General features: G+C 50.1%; 1 protein-coding gene across 3 annotated transcripts in view; it reads left to right on the forward strand.

Annotated features, from left to right (window-relative positions):
• TSHZ3 (teashirt zinc finger homeobox 3) overlaps positions 1–15694 on the forward strand; it is a 69022-nt gene that overhangs the window by 48080 nt on the left and 5248 nt on the right. Inside the window, exon 2 of one of the 3 annotated variants that reach the window (XM_081505845.1) lies at positions 13373–13706. The exons of 1 other annotated variant lie outside the window; for it this stretch is intronic. The gene's annotated coding sequence lies outside the window, so the exon portion shown is untranslated. Of the gene's footprint in view, positions 1–1906; positions 2677–13372; positions 13707–15694 lie in introns of those variants that run through there. One more of the 3 variants, XM_081505844.1, reaches the window with a different exon arrangement.

Raw genomic sequence — 15694 nt, forward strand, 5'->3', positions numbered from 1 at the left:
CCCCCAATGGGTGCCATTTGCTCCTTTCCTTACTGTGCATAATTTGTGTTATTTAATTTTCATGACAGCCCCCCCCCAGGGTCAGCGATATCACCCCATTTACCAAGGGTTGCATGCGCCATGCTGTTCAAGAATGAGGGACCTGTCCCTCTGTGTCCTCACATTTAAGCAGTTTCTTTTTTTTTCTTTTCTTTTCTATGTTTTGACTGTACCACGCGGCATGTGGGATCTTAGTTCCCCAACCAGGGATCGAACCCGTGCAACCCCTGCAGTGGAAGCTGGAGTCTTAACCCCTGGACTGCCAGGGAGGTCCTTGGCAGCATCTTTCCTTGTGTCTTCAGGAGAAGAGCAGAGAGATGCAATAGGAATGCCTGGCTTCTGACTGCCCTTCCTAGTTCTGAATCTTTGGATCATGAGGGCTGTCTCCATCCCCTCATCTCTGTCTCTGAGACTCCATCTCCCCATCTGTTAAGTGGGGACATCTGTGATATCCCTTTCCCTCCCAGGTTGCCTGCTAGCTGGGCAGATATCCTGCACCGGAAGTCCCCAGGGATGCAGAGCCCCCATGGGTGGGCCCGTCCCCGTCCCGCAGGGCACAACGGCGGGGGGATGGAATGCTCCTGGCACTTGACCCCTGGTTCTGGGTTTTTAATTCTTTGTGGAAACGCTGCTTGGCACTGAAGTGTCTCAAGGAAACAACACAAAACAAACACAAAAGAGCAAGAGGAAGTCTGCTTTCCGTATCTGTGACATCTTTTCATTTGAAAGCTTGATTCAATTCAGAGAGATTTACCAAGCATCCAGCCTGGGCCAGGCCCTGTGCGGGGGCTGCGGAGGCTGTGTCCTTGCCTGCCCGGGCCTCGTCCACTGTGTTTGCGAGTGACGGCAAGATCCCTGGAGAACTGTGAGCCCACAGAAGGATCGGCTGAGGGTGGAGAGGGCAGCAGAACCCCAGCCAAAAACGGGACATCAGGTGGGCATCCATAGAGGTGAACTATCCCTGTCGCATGAGCAGAGGTGCAGTGGGATCTTCCCTGGGTACACAGGAGGCACCATGGGAACCAGGAGGTGCTGAGGTCACAAAGCTCTCAGGGCTGCCTGAGGAGTGGCATTTACCCAGGAGACCATGGGGAGGGTGCACCACCCAGCCCTGTCCCCAGGCCAAGCACTGCATCCACTGAACCATCTCAGGAAATGCCTACCAGTCCCTTTGCAGACCCCATTGCAGAATGGTGGGTGTTCGGAGTCTTAGGAGCATGGTGTCTGGGGCTGCCCTTAGGGAATGGCAGGGAACAGCCAGCAAAGCAAGTAGCAGCCGGGGGATGCATCTTCTGGTTTGCTGTAAGGACTTTCTCGCCACCTCAAAGCCTAGGTGTTTCTGGAGCACCTGTGTCCGACTCAAAAATCCAGGCTCTAGAGCCTTTTGGTGGCCCTAGGAAGGAACAGGACAGAAGAAGGGGGAGTGGAATAAAGCAGGTTGTGTGCCTCTCTGTACCTTCTGGTTGTCTCATTTTACCTTGAGAGCTTACACTGCAGACCTCTTCCCCCAGCACTCCCCCACTTGTCACACAGACCTCCTGTCCCTGTGATGTTCATCTCAAGGGCTCAGGAGAGTCCTTGGGGTGATCCCAGAGCTGCCTGGAGGGGAATCGAGGACTCTGCCCCATGAGAGGATGGGACTCACCTGGTGTCAGCCGTGATCTGAAAGAATTCCCACTGGTTCCCACCTGTGGTTGAAGGAGCCGGGCCCCATGGGTACTTTGGGTGTCACTACAGCTAGATCCCCATGGAGCCCAATAGCCTTTGAGGTTGGTGGAAAAGTGGCTGTCACCTCCTCCTTCCACTAAGGTCAGTAGTTTCATCACAAAGCTCCCCCGTGTCTCTGCTTACCATAGTTCATCATGACGGTGACATCCTCATGAGAATGCCTTGAGGTAGAAGGACGCAGAGGCCAGGGATGCTCGTGGGCTTGTGGACGTCCCACTGGACTGGTCCCTGAAGGCCTTGTGGCTTTGGATCCAGCCCCCAACGCAGGAAACGCACTCCTACCCCACACCTGCCATCCTTGGATAAGTGTCTGAGCAGAAAGGGGCTTTGCCTAGTGTATGCTTTGCAGACAGTGCCCAGTACAGAGCCTGACACACAGGCAACTGTACTAAAACTACATTTCCTTCTACACGTCTCAACATTTCACAATACATTCACGGGTGTGTGCTTGTGGAAATTTCAGGCCAGGCAGAGGAGAGGCCCCTTTCTCCCCCACCTCCTGCTATCTGCCTCCACAGCCATGGTATCCCCTCTGGCACCCAGAGAATGTCCCCCACATCTCAGAGAGGATCCTTTTCCTGGGTGCCAATCACACAAGCTCACACAGAAAACAGGGATCCGTGTTTGTGTTTCTGACACTTGCTCCCCCACCGACACGTACCGATACATCTTAGAAATCATTCCACATCGGAATTTATACAATCGTCTCATTCTTTTGAGGTTAGCATCTTATTCAGTATAATATACAAAAAGATAGCAAATAAATAATGAGTGTAGAGGTCGATGAGTTTTCCCCAAGTGAACACAGTCATGTAACGAGGGTTCAGACCCAGAAGTAGAACATTTCCAGCCCTGAGAGTCCCTGGCGCCCCCATCCCAGTTACCACCACCCTCCATGGAACATCACAGGTTAGTTTTGCCTGTTTCTTGAAATTTGTTTAAGTGAACTCAAATAGTATGTAATCTTTCATGTATTGTGTTTTTTGTGAGATTTGTCCATTTTCACTGCTGTGTACCATTCTGTTCTGCAGGTATCTTTGTACTGTTGGTGGACATTTGGGTTGTTTCCAGTCTCTTTGCTGTTATGAATGACGTGCCAAAGGATATTATGGTCCTGGTGTTTTGGTGGGATATGTGTGCATGTCTGCTGGGTAATTACCTAGGAGGAAAATTGCTGTGTCACAGAGAGTATGTAGATATAGCTTCAGTGGATCCTGATAAATAGCTTTTCAGAGTTCCAGTTGCTCCGCGTCTTTGCTGACACTATTATTTGTCTCTTATTGTTCTTGTAAATCGCTGCATATTACTTCATGGTATGGGCGTACCTTAGTTTGTTTATCCACTCTTTTGGTATTAGAAGAATTGTTGCTGAAAACACCCTAAACACACAGCAGTTTTTGTTTCTGTTTTTTTTTTCTTTTTTCACATGTGTGTTTCTGTAGTATAGATTCCTAGCTGGTTCAAGAAATACAACCGATTTTCAATATTGATACATACTGCTAAATTACCTTTCAAAAAATGACCATGACAAGTAATACGCTAGCCACTAGTGAGAAGGCCACTCTCACTATGTATTGCTGTTTTATTTTTTCTCTCCCCTTCTGCCCCCCAGAAAGATGGTGAAGTGTTGAGGGTTCTTGAATTTAGTACAAGAAACACATAAGTCAGACTATGTAAACATCAGCATAAATGAGTTGTTGTCGTTCAGTCTCTTAAGTTGTGTCTGACTCTTTGAGACCCGTTGAACTTTAGCACACCAGGCTTCCTGTCCTTCACCATCTCCCTGAGCTTGCTCAAACTCATGTCCCCTGAGTCAGTGATGCCATCCAACCATCTCGTCCTCTGTTGGCCCCTTCGCCTCTTGCCCTCAATCTTTCCCAGCATCAGGGTCTTTTCCAGTGAACTGGCCCTTCGCATCAGGTGGCCAAAGTATTGGAGCTTCAGCTTCAGCATCAGTCCTTCCAATAGGTGAGATAGGATATTTAAAGAAAACACGTAATGTGATGCCAACCAGCTAACAGGTAGTATTTATACATTGGTAGGGGAAAGCTATTTTAATAAATAGAAATGAAGTGGAAATCTATGGGCATTTAGGTCAAAATTGTAGAACATTTAGAAGTTTATTTTTTTCAAGCTGACTGGGGAGATTACATCCTTGTCCTGGCTGTGACCTGTCCATTCAAATGGTAGTTACGTGGTATTAGCAGACCCAGGAGTGTGCTGGGTGTCTGCCCAGTTTGTGCTGTCTGGATGCTGGCTGAGTGCTAAGTGTATACTCAGTCAGTGCTGGCTGAGTGCTTGTTGAGTGCTGGGTTGTAGCTGGCCAATCACGGCCAAGGTTACTGGCCTCAGGAAGGCCTCCCTGTCCAGGTGGCTCCCATGCTGTGCCCAGTGCAGTGATGGAAAGGCTGGGCTTCTCTGGGGTCCGTGGGAGCACCCTCTTTCCCACTTTTCCTGTGATCATAAAATGAGGAACGTTGTCAGGACTCCTGAGAAACACTTGTGGCCTTGACTCACTGCTTAGTGTTCTGGGAAATAAATGGTCGTGAGGGAACATGAAGTGGTGTAGAGTCATGAGGACACTCGGGGCTGCTTTGCTTGCGTTTGAGAGTGTGGAGGAGGCTGGTGGGAGCTTCTGCCTGAGGTTACACTTGGTCTGTGTGGTTCTTAGACTCAGCAGTGCCTACCAAACCCTGTCAATTTGACCAGGAGTTACTCAAACAGCTGACCTGCCAGGCGGTGTGAAGGACACAGAGGTAAGGAACGCCTGGTTCCTGTAATGTATATGGAGAGGCCCGCTGTGCACATACTTAGCCCTGGGAAACACTATGAGAGATGCCAGTAGGGGTGTTCAAGTAATAATGCCAATAAGCATTCCTGAAATTTCTCTAGAGTTTAGAGGACTTTTCTGTCCATTCTCTCATCTCTGAGATTAAAGAAACAGGTGAGAAAGAATTTCCTGGGGGAGGTGGAATGAGCAGGGTCTTGAAGGGCAGGGCTGAGGACGTGAAAAGATGCAGCATCATATGCAAAGTGGAAGAAATGGTGTCAGCCAAGGCAAGGCCAAAACAGCATAGCTAGCACAGGTTAGTGTGTGTTTCAGGGAGGTAGGCAGTGGAAGATAAACTTAGAAGGTAAAATGAAACTTGGTTGTGCTGGCTTTGAATATCAAGCTAAAAAGTCTGTATGGGTATGTGATCACAAGGGCATTCCTTGTGATCTGTGTAAACAAGGCCATCTTGGCCATGTGAAAGTAAAGCCCATGGCTCTGAGGTGTTTATTTTGGTAACTTCTTATTCCTAACCTTGAAGTGTCTAGCATATGTACGTGGTCTTGTATACATGTTGGATGAAAGGATGGGTTTTTGGGTGGATGGATGGATGGGTAGAAGGGCAAATGGATAGATGGCTAAGTAGATTGATTGCCTCCCCTTCCATGTAAATATTTATTACTCTTTTTAAAAAGTCATCCATTGGCCTCCCTGATACAAATGTTTTGATGCTATGGAAAACAGCCAAAAAGACTCAGGGAGAATTTGAATTGTACACGTACAGGTACAGCCCATTTTGTAAAGGATCCTTACAAGGACTGCCTGAGATTTTTCCCCAACCCATTGCCCAATTCTCATCTGTGGTTTTCCCGGGTTTTGAGCTCACTGAGTATGCAGACAGGTTAGAGTTCAGCTTTGTATCATAGCTGCCTCTTAGGGGACCACATATGTGGTCCTCCTTCAGGAAGTCCTGTCAACCAGAGCTGAAGGTATGTAAGGGCGTGTGAGGTATGACTCTGCTCAGACATTTGCCAGATTGTTTGTGTGCACAGTTTGAAATGTGCCAGCACCTCTCCTGCCCCACTCAAGGTGAGAGAATGTCACTCTTCTCATTTACTAGACCCACTGCAGATTAGGATTTACCTTGTGGATTTCTGTAGAATAACAGAAAAAAGGCTACAAGGAAGAGGTTCAGACCCTACATTTTCAGGAGGGCAGGGATCTTGGAAATATATGGAGCTCAGAAAGAGAAATGAGAATATGGGGTTCATAGCAAGTTTTACGTCTTTCTCCTCCTTTGCAGAGATTCACCTCCAGAAGCCATGCTTTGCCTGATAGTAAGATGAACTGACTGGGTTATCAACCTAGACACCGCCACCACCACCACGGGGATTAAGGTTCTGCCCTGTTAGCTCCACAGTGGGTTAGGCACTCCTGCAGGGCACAGGGAGTAAGAGTTTAGATCCTCCGTGAGAGTTGGTATAGGGGCCACTGTTGATTGACCCAGTGGTTCATATGTGCTTAGAGCCAAAGACAGGGGTGATTCAGTTGGTCCTCAACTGAGTATTATTTACTCTGTATTATCTGAAGGTTTGTCTGAGGCAATTGCTTTGCATGTGAGTGTGTCCTTGATATGTTTGTTTTTCTTCGCAGTGGGGTTGAAGTCGGCTGAGTGTGGTTTCAGGACTAAGGGAGCTGGCTTCCCTTGCTGACCTCCAGGAGCCTCCCAGCTTCCTGGCCTCTTCTTTGTGTGATCCATACGAGGAGGGTCCCAAGAAGTGGAGGGAGGTTGTTCAGAGGGACTGCCAAGATGGCTGAACACAGCTCTTTCATGGCAATAAGAATCTTAAGGAGACAAGTCCCAGAAGTGTCCTCCTTGACCCCATGGCCTGTGTGGGGCTCCAGGTTTGGCTTCTGAAGGCTCCCAGGCTTGTGTTCTCCACAACATCTAGAGGAACAGGCCATGGCCTAGATACTAGGTCTTTGGGATGGGCTGGGTTTTCCAGCATTGGGGAGGTGTCCCCTGGATCTTGCTGTCATTAGCCTCATAGAGAATCAGCAGGAGCCCATCGTGGCCTGGACAACCACTGGCCACTCTGGCTCTGCTGAAGGGTGATGTTGCCTTATTCTATGCTGACTTGATCCACCAATCAGCTAATGCCATGCTTTTCTTGGCATGAAAGCATGGCAGCTTTATCAACACAGGGACACCCAACTGAACAAGCATTCATCTCACACATTACATCAAATTAACGTGTACAAAATTAATATTCTTGACCTTGCTAGTGGGAAGCGCAATCAATCTGGGAGGTTGTCATCCCGCCGTGGCCAGCCTTCTGGAGAAGTCCTGACCATTACAGCTTCAGCCACCATTTTCCTTCCCAAAGAGCCATGCATCCCAGCCCCCACAGCCTAACCTGCCTTGGTCCTTTGGAGATTCTCCTGGTTCTTGAGAGGCCCCTGGTCTCCCTGGTACCATCCAAGAATGCCATTCTTTCTTTGTCCCCAGAGGCTGTGACCTCTGTCACCCTAGATGGTAGGTGACATCCGGTCGATGGAGAAAACCTGTGTTCTCTGTCGGGTTGTGACCTCCTGGGTACTGGCCATGGCACTTCCTAGAATCAATTGTCTCTCTATGCTGCCTGTTAATATCCTAACGGAGGCCCAACAACTCAGTCTAATCACCTTGATATTTCCCAGCGTATTTAGCTGAGCTCCCCTCTACTCCATCACTCACTTTCGTATGCCATCACCTCACTCTTGGCACAGAAAGGAAGTCTCCCATCAGTGCTGCTCCTTGAAATCCTTCCCAGCCAGCAGCCAGCAGGACATACGTATCCAGTCTTGGTTTCTTCCTTCTGCAAGACCCTAAAGCGACAGGGAGTGGGGAGCTGTCTGGAAGGTGAATGTATTATTGGTCATCACTGGCCCAGGTCTGAGCATCCTTCCTGCCTCACTGCCCCTCACACCCTCCAGAGCTCCTGATAGCTCCCTTTAGGGGCTCTCAGAACGTCAGGGGATAACTCTGGGCCCCCAATCCCAGACAGAGCAGATGTTGTAGAAGTGGCTACACTCACAAAGGAGCTCTCCTTTCCTGTCACAATTAGATGTGCAACACATTCGCAAGGAAGAGAGACCTGTGTAAAGATAACCCAGAGGGCACAGTGCACTTGGCCTGAGCCCTTCATAAAGCAGAGATTCTTCTGCAAATGGATCAGTCTGTCCCGGATTTCTAGGTGTGTTTAGAACAAGGTGAAACTTAAGTAAATTTTTCTGGAGACTTTGTGCTCTTTTCCCCCTAAAGAGGTGACTCAAGGCAGAAGCTGACCTGACACGAGGTCATCAGTCAGCCTGGAAGAGACTGCTGGGTTGGAGGCTGCAGGAACACTGGCGGCCAGAGGGGTGGGAGGGCCTCTGGTGGGTGCTCCTGTGGGGAGGCGGTCCCTGGCTCTAACCACGCCCCCAGGGGTGGGCGGAGCCTGGGAATCTCCAGCCTGGGGGGCAGGTGGGCGGGGCTGTGGGTGGAGCTGGGCTTGGTCCAAAGCCCTAGGACTTCCTTCCTGAAGATGACCCAGGCCTGGGGGGCGGGGTTGAGGCTGCACACAGGTGCTGGGTCAGGAATGTTAATGTTGTACGTGTTAAACCTTTCTTTGCTCTTCATTTTCCTCTCCTCCCCTTTCTTCTCTGGCTTTCTTTCTTTCCCACAAGTGCACACCTTCAGGCCGCCAGAGGGAAGGGGATGGAACCCGAACCCCGTGGGGACCTCTCATCCTAGCGGTCCCTGCCCCTTTTCCTGAAAGTCAGCTGGAGAATCTGGGGCTCTGGGGACCATCACCTCACCTTGGAGACTTCTCTTTTCAAGCAGAGGACTTAGCCTAGAGGCTGGGCCAGGAGCCCCCTCTTGGGTGCAGGCTGCCAGGGCTCATGCACTTCCGTGGAGTCTGTGCACCTGTGTTTGCCCTTTTCACTTGGGAAAGCCCTTTCTGCTCACTGTTGGTGACTTCCTTGTTTTGCAAACACCTGGGAGGCAGGTGTGGCAGAAATTGCTTCCCCTCCTTCCTCTCATTCATGGGGAAGAAACTGGAGCCCAGAGCCTTGAAGCCAGTCTCATGGTCACTTGGACCACACGAGGCAGAGCAGGAGCCAAGACCCAGTTTAGTGTCTGTGACCTTACGCAGTTGAACAGAAAATCGTGCAACACAGGAACACCAACAAAAACGGCAGGTCGTCTCTGAGTCCAGGCAGGTGCTCTTGTGGCCAGCTCTCCATGTGGGGCAGCTGGGGCTTCCCACCTGTCCCCATCCTTATGGCTACTAGGAGTCTGCTGCTGCTCTGTTCTGGATTCAGGTGTATTGGGGGGAGCCGTTCAGAAGTGACCAAGACACCTGTGATGATCTTGGCAGGGTGTTTATTAAAATGTGAATTTGATTCATTAACCATGCAGAGTGGCCTTGGCTATGAGGGGAGGGCAGGAGCAGGATGAGCATGGCATGCATGAACCCTGAGAAGGGACAAGAGAACCGAATCTAGAGCCAATAGTGTTCTTCACAAGTTGTCCAGTTTCAGACATGTTGCCCACACCTGTCTTCTGGGTGGTTCCAAGTCTCAAATGTGATCATGTGTATGAGGGTCTGAGAGGGGTTCCTGGGGTTTGCTGAGGCCCTAGCTCAGGGGCCTGCTCCTCCTGAGGCTCCCCTGGCCAAGTGTCCTCCACCCACAATGGCCCAGATCATCTCAGGGGCAGAAGCAACCTCTGTGCCCAAGCCATGTCCCCTTGCTCTGCTCACCAGATTTGGCTGAGCCTTTAACTGTCTTCTTGGTCATGCCCTCAGCTGGTTAAATTACCCTTAAAATAAAAAATCATCTTATGTCATGAGAATCTGAGTGCTCAGGAGAGGCTGAGACAAGGCCTGAGTCTCCGGCCATGGAAATGATCCACAGCAGTGCTCCAGGGCTCCTTTCCCCATGCCAGCCTTGCACCAAGACCCCCTGTTCAGGTCCACCCCACCACTAGAATAATCTCTTCTTCCTGCCTCTTCTCAAATCTCCATCACTGCTTTTCTTTCTCTCCTTCCCTCCCTCCCACTGCCCTTAGTGGTCTCTCCATCTCTCTATTTCTCCATCTGTCTGTCTCTGTCTCTTTCTGCCTCTCTCTGTCTCTGTCTCTTTCCATTTCTCTGTCTCTGTCTGTCTCTTTCTGCCTCTGTCTCTCTCTCTCCATCTCTCTGTCTGTCTCTGTTTCTCTCTCTGTCCCCTCCCAACACCACCCTAGTCCTAATGGCTTCTTCCCTCTTTCCTCCGTCTTGCTTGCATGATTCTTTCTCTGCTCCCTGCCCCCCACTCTCTCCTTTCCCTTCTCCACCCCGATCTTCTCCAGCCCCACCACCTCCTCTCCCTGCCTCCTTTCCCCTCTCCATCACATCACCGAAGATGAGGATGCCCAGAACCACGGGTTACAGGATGAGGTGCATCTTGGGCCACCTGTAGGGAAGAGCAGGGAGCAGGAGTCCGAGGACACTTTAGCCAGTGAAACTGCCTACAGTTTCCCAGGCAGTCTTGGGAATTTGAAAACAGTGTTAAACTTCCGAGGGCTCATTTCAGCCCAGAAAATGCAAAACTCCACAGGACAGTTTACTTTGAAATTGCTTCTGGGAGAGGGCACAGCCACACACCCCTTCCTTTCTCTCCAGCTCCCTCCAGTGCCCCTGCTCCCCAGCCCAGCCCCCACCCACCCAGGGACACCCTTCCTCTTCCTCTGTTCCTTCATCTCTTTCTTTGGAGAGAGATGTACAAGAGAGTGATGAAGGTAATTCACGCTTGCCCAGAAGTGAATTCCATTATGCCCCAGCTTACTGTTTTATATTTATACCAAACATATTAATTTCTTTTTACCTAGTGGTTGAGTTTAGTTAATGATGATAATAAATATTAATGAGGGTGCTGCTGCCTCCAGACCCTCTGATTGCTGCGCCGGACGGCTCCTTACTCCTTGGACATGTGCACTGTCCCCATGGCCACGTCTCGGGAGGCATGAGCACCAAGGAGCTGTGGGAGGGCACTCAGGACCGTCCTGGAGGGGCAGGCGTGGGATCCACTGGGGGCAGGCGTTAAGGAAGGCTCTGACGCAGCAGCGCACTCACTCTTCGCTCCTTCTGTGTGATTCCCTATGGAGTGAGTCAAATTCCCTTGTACGTCCACTGACTCCTGAGGGGTCCCTGCAGAGGGCTTGGGAGTATCTCATTTAACTTGTGGGAACTGCAGTTTCCTAGACTGTAGAAAGGAAATCATTTGATCCACCTGCCAGGACCATTGAGAGGATTAAATGCAAGTGGTTCAGAAGCATGCACATATTAGGTAGCAGTGTGATTTTTTTTTGTCTTTTTTCATTGCTTGACATTCCAGGGTGTTGCGCTATGGAACTTTGTAGAAAGTCTCAGCTAGTGTGAGAGCTTTTATTTCTCATGAATATGTGTCTCTCCCCAGAAGTCCCATTCAGTTCTGGGCATGCCAAGTTCTTGAGTTCATCCAGTTGTTCAGACATGTGTCCTTGGCCCTCAGCTTTAGAGAGATGGGTTGCTGTCTTACTGCTTCAAGTGCTTACTTTACATAGAGGAAGAGAGCGGGCAGGGCTGTAATAAGGGAGCTGTCACAGTAGTCAGTAAGGGCTCACGTCTTGGAGAGGAACTTTTTCCACTGAGTGACTTGGGGGAAAGTGAAAGGCCCCAGTCCACCCTCTCTTGAGTCTCCACTCTCACGTGTTTCTCTCATTTTTGCACCTGGCAACTTGGTTTGAATGAGAGCTCCTCCCTGTACAATTCAGGGCCTTTTCTACTGGAGCTGGAAGCGGAGGTTTCAGTTGTATTTGTTCAAGAGAAAACGGTGATGCTGATGCATTCTTGAAGAGAGGTATTGGGGTGTGGGCACAGCCAGGGGTGGCCCAAGTGCAAGGAGACCATTATTTGTGGGGCTTCCACCCCTCTTCCTCAGAGAGGGCTTCTGGCATCCTGTTCCCCAGAGGCCCAGCCTCATGCTGCTCACACTCAGAAAATGGATCCAGGAAGGACTTCGGATCAGACCCCAGCATGTCCGCAACCAGCTGGAGGCTGGATCCATCTAGATGTTTTGGCAACTGTTCAGGAGGTTTGAAGAAGTCATCTATGGTGTTCATTTATTTATTCATATACTCATGCATTCATTCCATTGGTGTGTGTCTGAGTGGTTAATCTAGAGATTTCGGTGGTGTGTCTTGTAAAAAGAAGGGAGTGGATGAGGTGCTAAGGGGACAAAGTTGAGGTCAAGTCCCCCTTCCCCTGGATATTACCTTTCACTGCAGCCCAGGGAGGGGTAGATGGCTCACCCTCCTTTCTTTGAATCTCCCCCAGGGCTCCCAGCACAGGAGGCAGCAGTGCAGAGTTAGAGGCCATGGAATGCTCTAGAAGCTGACAGGCTGGAGAGAAAGCAGGACTGAGATGGTGGAGGACTCTGGGGTGGCTGGGAAGAGTTGGAGCTTTCTTCCAAGTCCGATGGCAGATCACCGAGGGTGTTCGTTGGGGTGACATGACCAGCCCACTGATGGAACATCTGGTGGAGTCTGCCTGGAGAACAGAGGGAAGGGGCTGGGGCCGGAGTTGGGGGTTCCTTGAGGAGGGGTGAGAGATGCTGGGTGCTGGCCCAGGCTGGGGTCAGAGGGCTCAGAGGCTAGGAACAAGCCTCTTGCTGCTGAACATGAGCTTCAACCAGCCCGTTTTCTAAAGGAGACAGCCAGTGTCTATTGCTCACTTACCGTGTGCAGGATGTGAGAGTACAGAGCGGGCCTTTAGCCATGGGGAATCCAGACAGGAATGTGCAGAAAGTTAAATAGCAGCAAGGGATCAAAGTAACCATCCACAGTAGCAAAGCCCCCCAAGGCCTGGTTACCTGTGCATGATTACCTGTCAGGTCCAAATAGGGGACAAGGCCTGCCATCGCCTCCCTGAGAGAAGGAGCCCCTGATAGCCAGCCTGGTGGGGCTAGCTTCTCATCCGGCCCCCGCACCCTCGGTAACCTCTCCCTGTCCACGCAGACTGTGATGAAGACACCCAATCCCCCTCCCTCTTGGCCTGATCTGGAACATGAACTGATCCAGTGAGGGTGTTCCTCCTTCTCTCTGGCCAGGGACTTTGCCAGTTAGTGCAGAGCAGAAGGGCAAGGGAGTCACTTGACTGCTGAGAGCTGAAGAGGAGCCAGAGTTTAGCAGGGATGAGCCAGAGCAAACGGGCATGGCCTCACTTCTTTACCCTTTGCTCAGAAAAGCCACAAAACAGAGAAGTAGCGGAGGAGGCCCTCATCTGGCCACAGTGACCTGTCATTTACAAATGGGGAAACGGAGTCCTAGAGAAAGAAAATGATATTCTGGTGGGGGTGGAGCACGATCAGAATTAGAGGAATGAATGAACCCTTCCACCCTCTCCTCCCCTCTGCCATTTCTCTAGGCCCGTTTCCACTTTCTCACTACTTCTTGAAGTTCAGTCATCGAGAGTGGATGTGATATTCTCAGAGGAGTGCAATTATCACAAGACATAGAGGAAGGACTCATGCAGTGAGGTTCCTGTCAGGGCAGTGTGCAAAGGTACTTAGGAGGAGCCTCAGAAGCCACGGCAAAGCCAAGGGGTGGTATGTGGGGTGATGCCGGGTCTCCCTAATCCAGGGCCTCTTGGCACCGAAGCTTTTTGATTTTCCTCAGAGTAGGATTTGATTTGTCAACTGTGAGGTTGGCCTTACTTTTCTTTCGTAGGATTTGATTTGTCAACTGTGAGGTTGGCCTTACTTTTCTTTCATTTTTAATTTCCTCCTCAGTCACCAGACTGATGACATTCTGATACTGCTGTGCGATTTACAAGGCATGTTGGAGTCCCCTGGGGGCCAGCTCAGGGTGGGAGCTGATCAAGCCGATGATGGTGCATGTGTATGTTGGGGGATGTTCCTGACAGCCTGCTGTCCCCGCTGCACTGTGCTGAGGCTTCCATGGGGCCCACACCGCTCCTGGGTGGCAGGTGGACTGGCAGAGCTACAATATTCCCTGAGCTGGTAGCCTTCATGACCACTATTGACTCTGGCTTCCGGCTGCCTGGCCAGATGGGACCATTTCTGGACCCCTGCTTCTCCTAGCCTGAATTCCGTGGAAGCCTTGGTAGGTGTGGTTCATGCTGCAGACAGTGGCTCCCAGGGGGGCTCAGGGTTCTGCCCTGTCTACACAGGGCCAGGCTTTTCCTTGCACCTCAGCTGCAGGACATGGGCCACTGTGTTTTTCTCCTTCCTTTCAGACTCAGTGTTCCAAATGAAACCCCTTGGATAGGAACATTATCCATACTTGCTCCCAGTGCATTTCTGCAGACAGTCAAACCCAGCTCGCCCTGCTCGAGCTCCTCTTCAAGAGGAATGCAAACCTGCCTGGACCTTTTGACCTGGTCCTGCTGGGTGTCCCCTCACCAGGGTGACCAGCTGACCAGTTTTGCCCAGGACTGAGAGAATCCTTGGGATATAGGACTTTTGGTGCTGAGATTCGGACAGTTCCAGGGAAGCTGTGACTCTTGGTCGCTCTGACCACAGCCACCCTCCCTGCCGACCTGCCAGTCCTGTTTGGCATTTGAGAGCCAGACTTCAAGGGAGTGATGAGCAGACAGTGGTGTGCAGAGGGAGCAGTGCCTGCTTTCCTTTTTCTCTTCCGCTTCCTTTTCCAACATTCTTTTTCCCCCTTACGGTCAGCACCATGAGCCCCCATGCACTGTGACCCTGGGCTTTAGGAAAGAGTTTGTTTGGCATGTTAATTTGCCAGCTCCAAGTGTACAACCTCAAACTGAAGTCTCACTACAGCTGACGGAGCAGGACCCTTTCTTCTGGTCATCTGTAAAGGACGTTCCACAGCTCGACCCCAAGACTTGCTGCTTCACTCTTTACATCTGAGCAGAAGCAGCCTTGCTTCTACAGCTATGTGTACCTGGACACTACTCCCATCAAATTCAAATCACCTCAGTGCTGGGACATCAGTAGGTTTTCAGCTTAGAAGTCTTGGTACTCAAAGGGGGACTTAGGAACGAAAATATATCACTCTTGACGTGGATGGAAGGAGGTGGGGAGTGGCGGTGAATATCTGTGTGTCTTCCAGGGAATCTTCTTGGAGTCATTTCATTGTTTTGTTTGTTACTTTTTCTAGTGTGAAATTGGTTTGGGGGCAAATCTTTAACATCATGGGAGTGAATTCCACAAACAAATCTTCCTTTTCTTCCCTAAGACTTTTCAATCAGCCATGCAGTGTTAGCACTTGTGGCATTCAAGCCTTAGCCACTGGCCTTTGGAAGCAAACTGGTATTGAGGAGCTGACAAGAAGTTACTTTTCACCTTTCTCTGCTTTAACACTGTCACTTGCCACAGGGCTGGCCACGTCTAGTTGTTCACAAGACCCAGTCCAACTTGATTTACAATGTCAGGCAAGCTCCAGTAAGGAAAAACCAAAGTCACTGAATGCAAATTTAGAATGAAAGAAAAAAATCATTTAGTTCCGTTAACATGGTGTTCTCCCTGCTTTGCATCTCTGGAGCGCATCTTCTAGAACCCACAGCTGCTCAGCCTTGTTCAGAGCACCTCCACCTGCTCGGAAGTGCAGGCTAGATTCACATCCCCAGTTACATCACTTCCAGAAAGACAGGATCCCTGTTGGATGCCCATGAAGCTTATGCTGAGTAAATATTGACAAAGTAGTCTAAAGAGCAAACACTTTGACATTTGTAAGGTCCACTGGAAGGTCTTGTATATATTTATACAGCAGGAATGAACACCGCATACCAATTTTCCTGAACTTGTTCTGACATAATTCTGCATGGATAGTGTGTGTGATGGTGGCTGAAAATGGCTGAGTGTGCACACGGGGGACAGGCCAGGGCTGGGTGGTGGCGGGTCAGGGTCTTCCCTCCCATCTGGAACAAATGAACACCTGGGCCCTGGTAGGAAACTTACTCCAAGCTTTTATGAGACTGACTTTTCCAGAAGGAAGGAAAAAAAAAAGTCACAAAACCTTGTTTCTAATTTAGTGCAATTGATGTACTTTCTTTTTACTTTGTAAAAATTGTATTGATGTTTTGGGGCTTTATATTTATTAAAGATTGAGCCTCAAAAATGTAA

The sequence above is a fragment of the Giraffa tippelskirchi genome, chromosome 7 (assembly GCF_054371585.1).
Source record: "Giraffa tippelskirchi isolate mGirTip1 chromosome 7, T2T-mGirTip1v1.2.pri, whole genome shotgun sequence".
Lineage (NCBI taxonomy): Eukaryota > Metazoa > Chordata > Mammalia > Artiodactyla > Giraffidae > Giraffa > Giraffa tippelskirchi.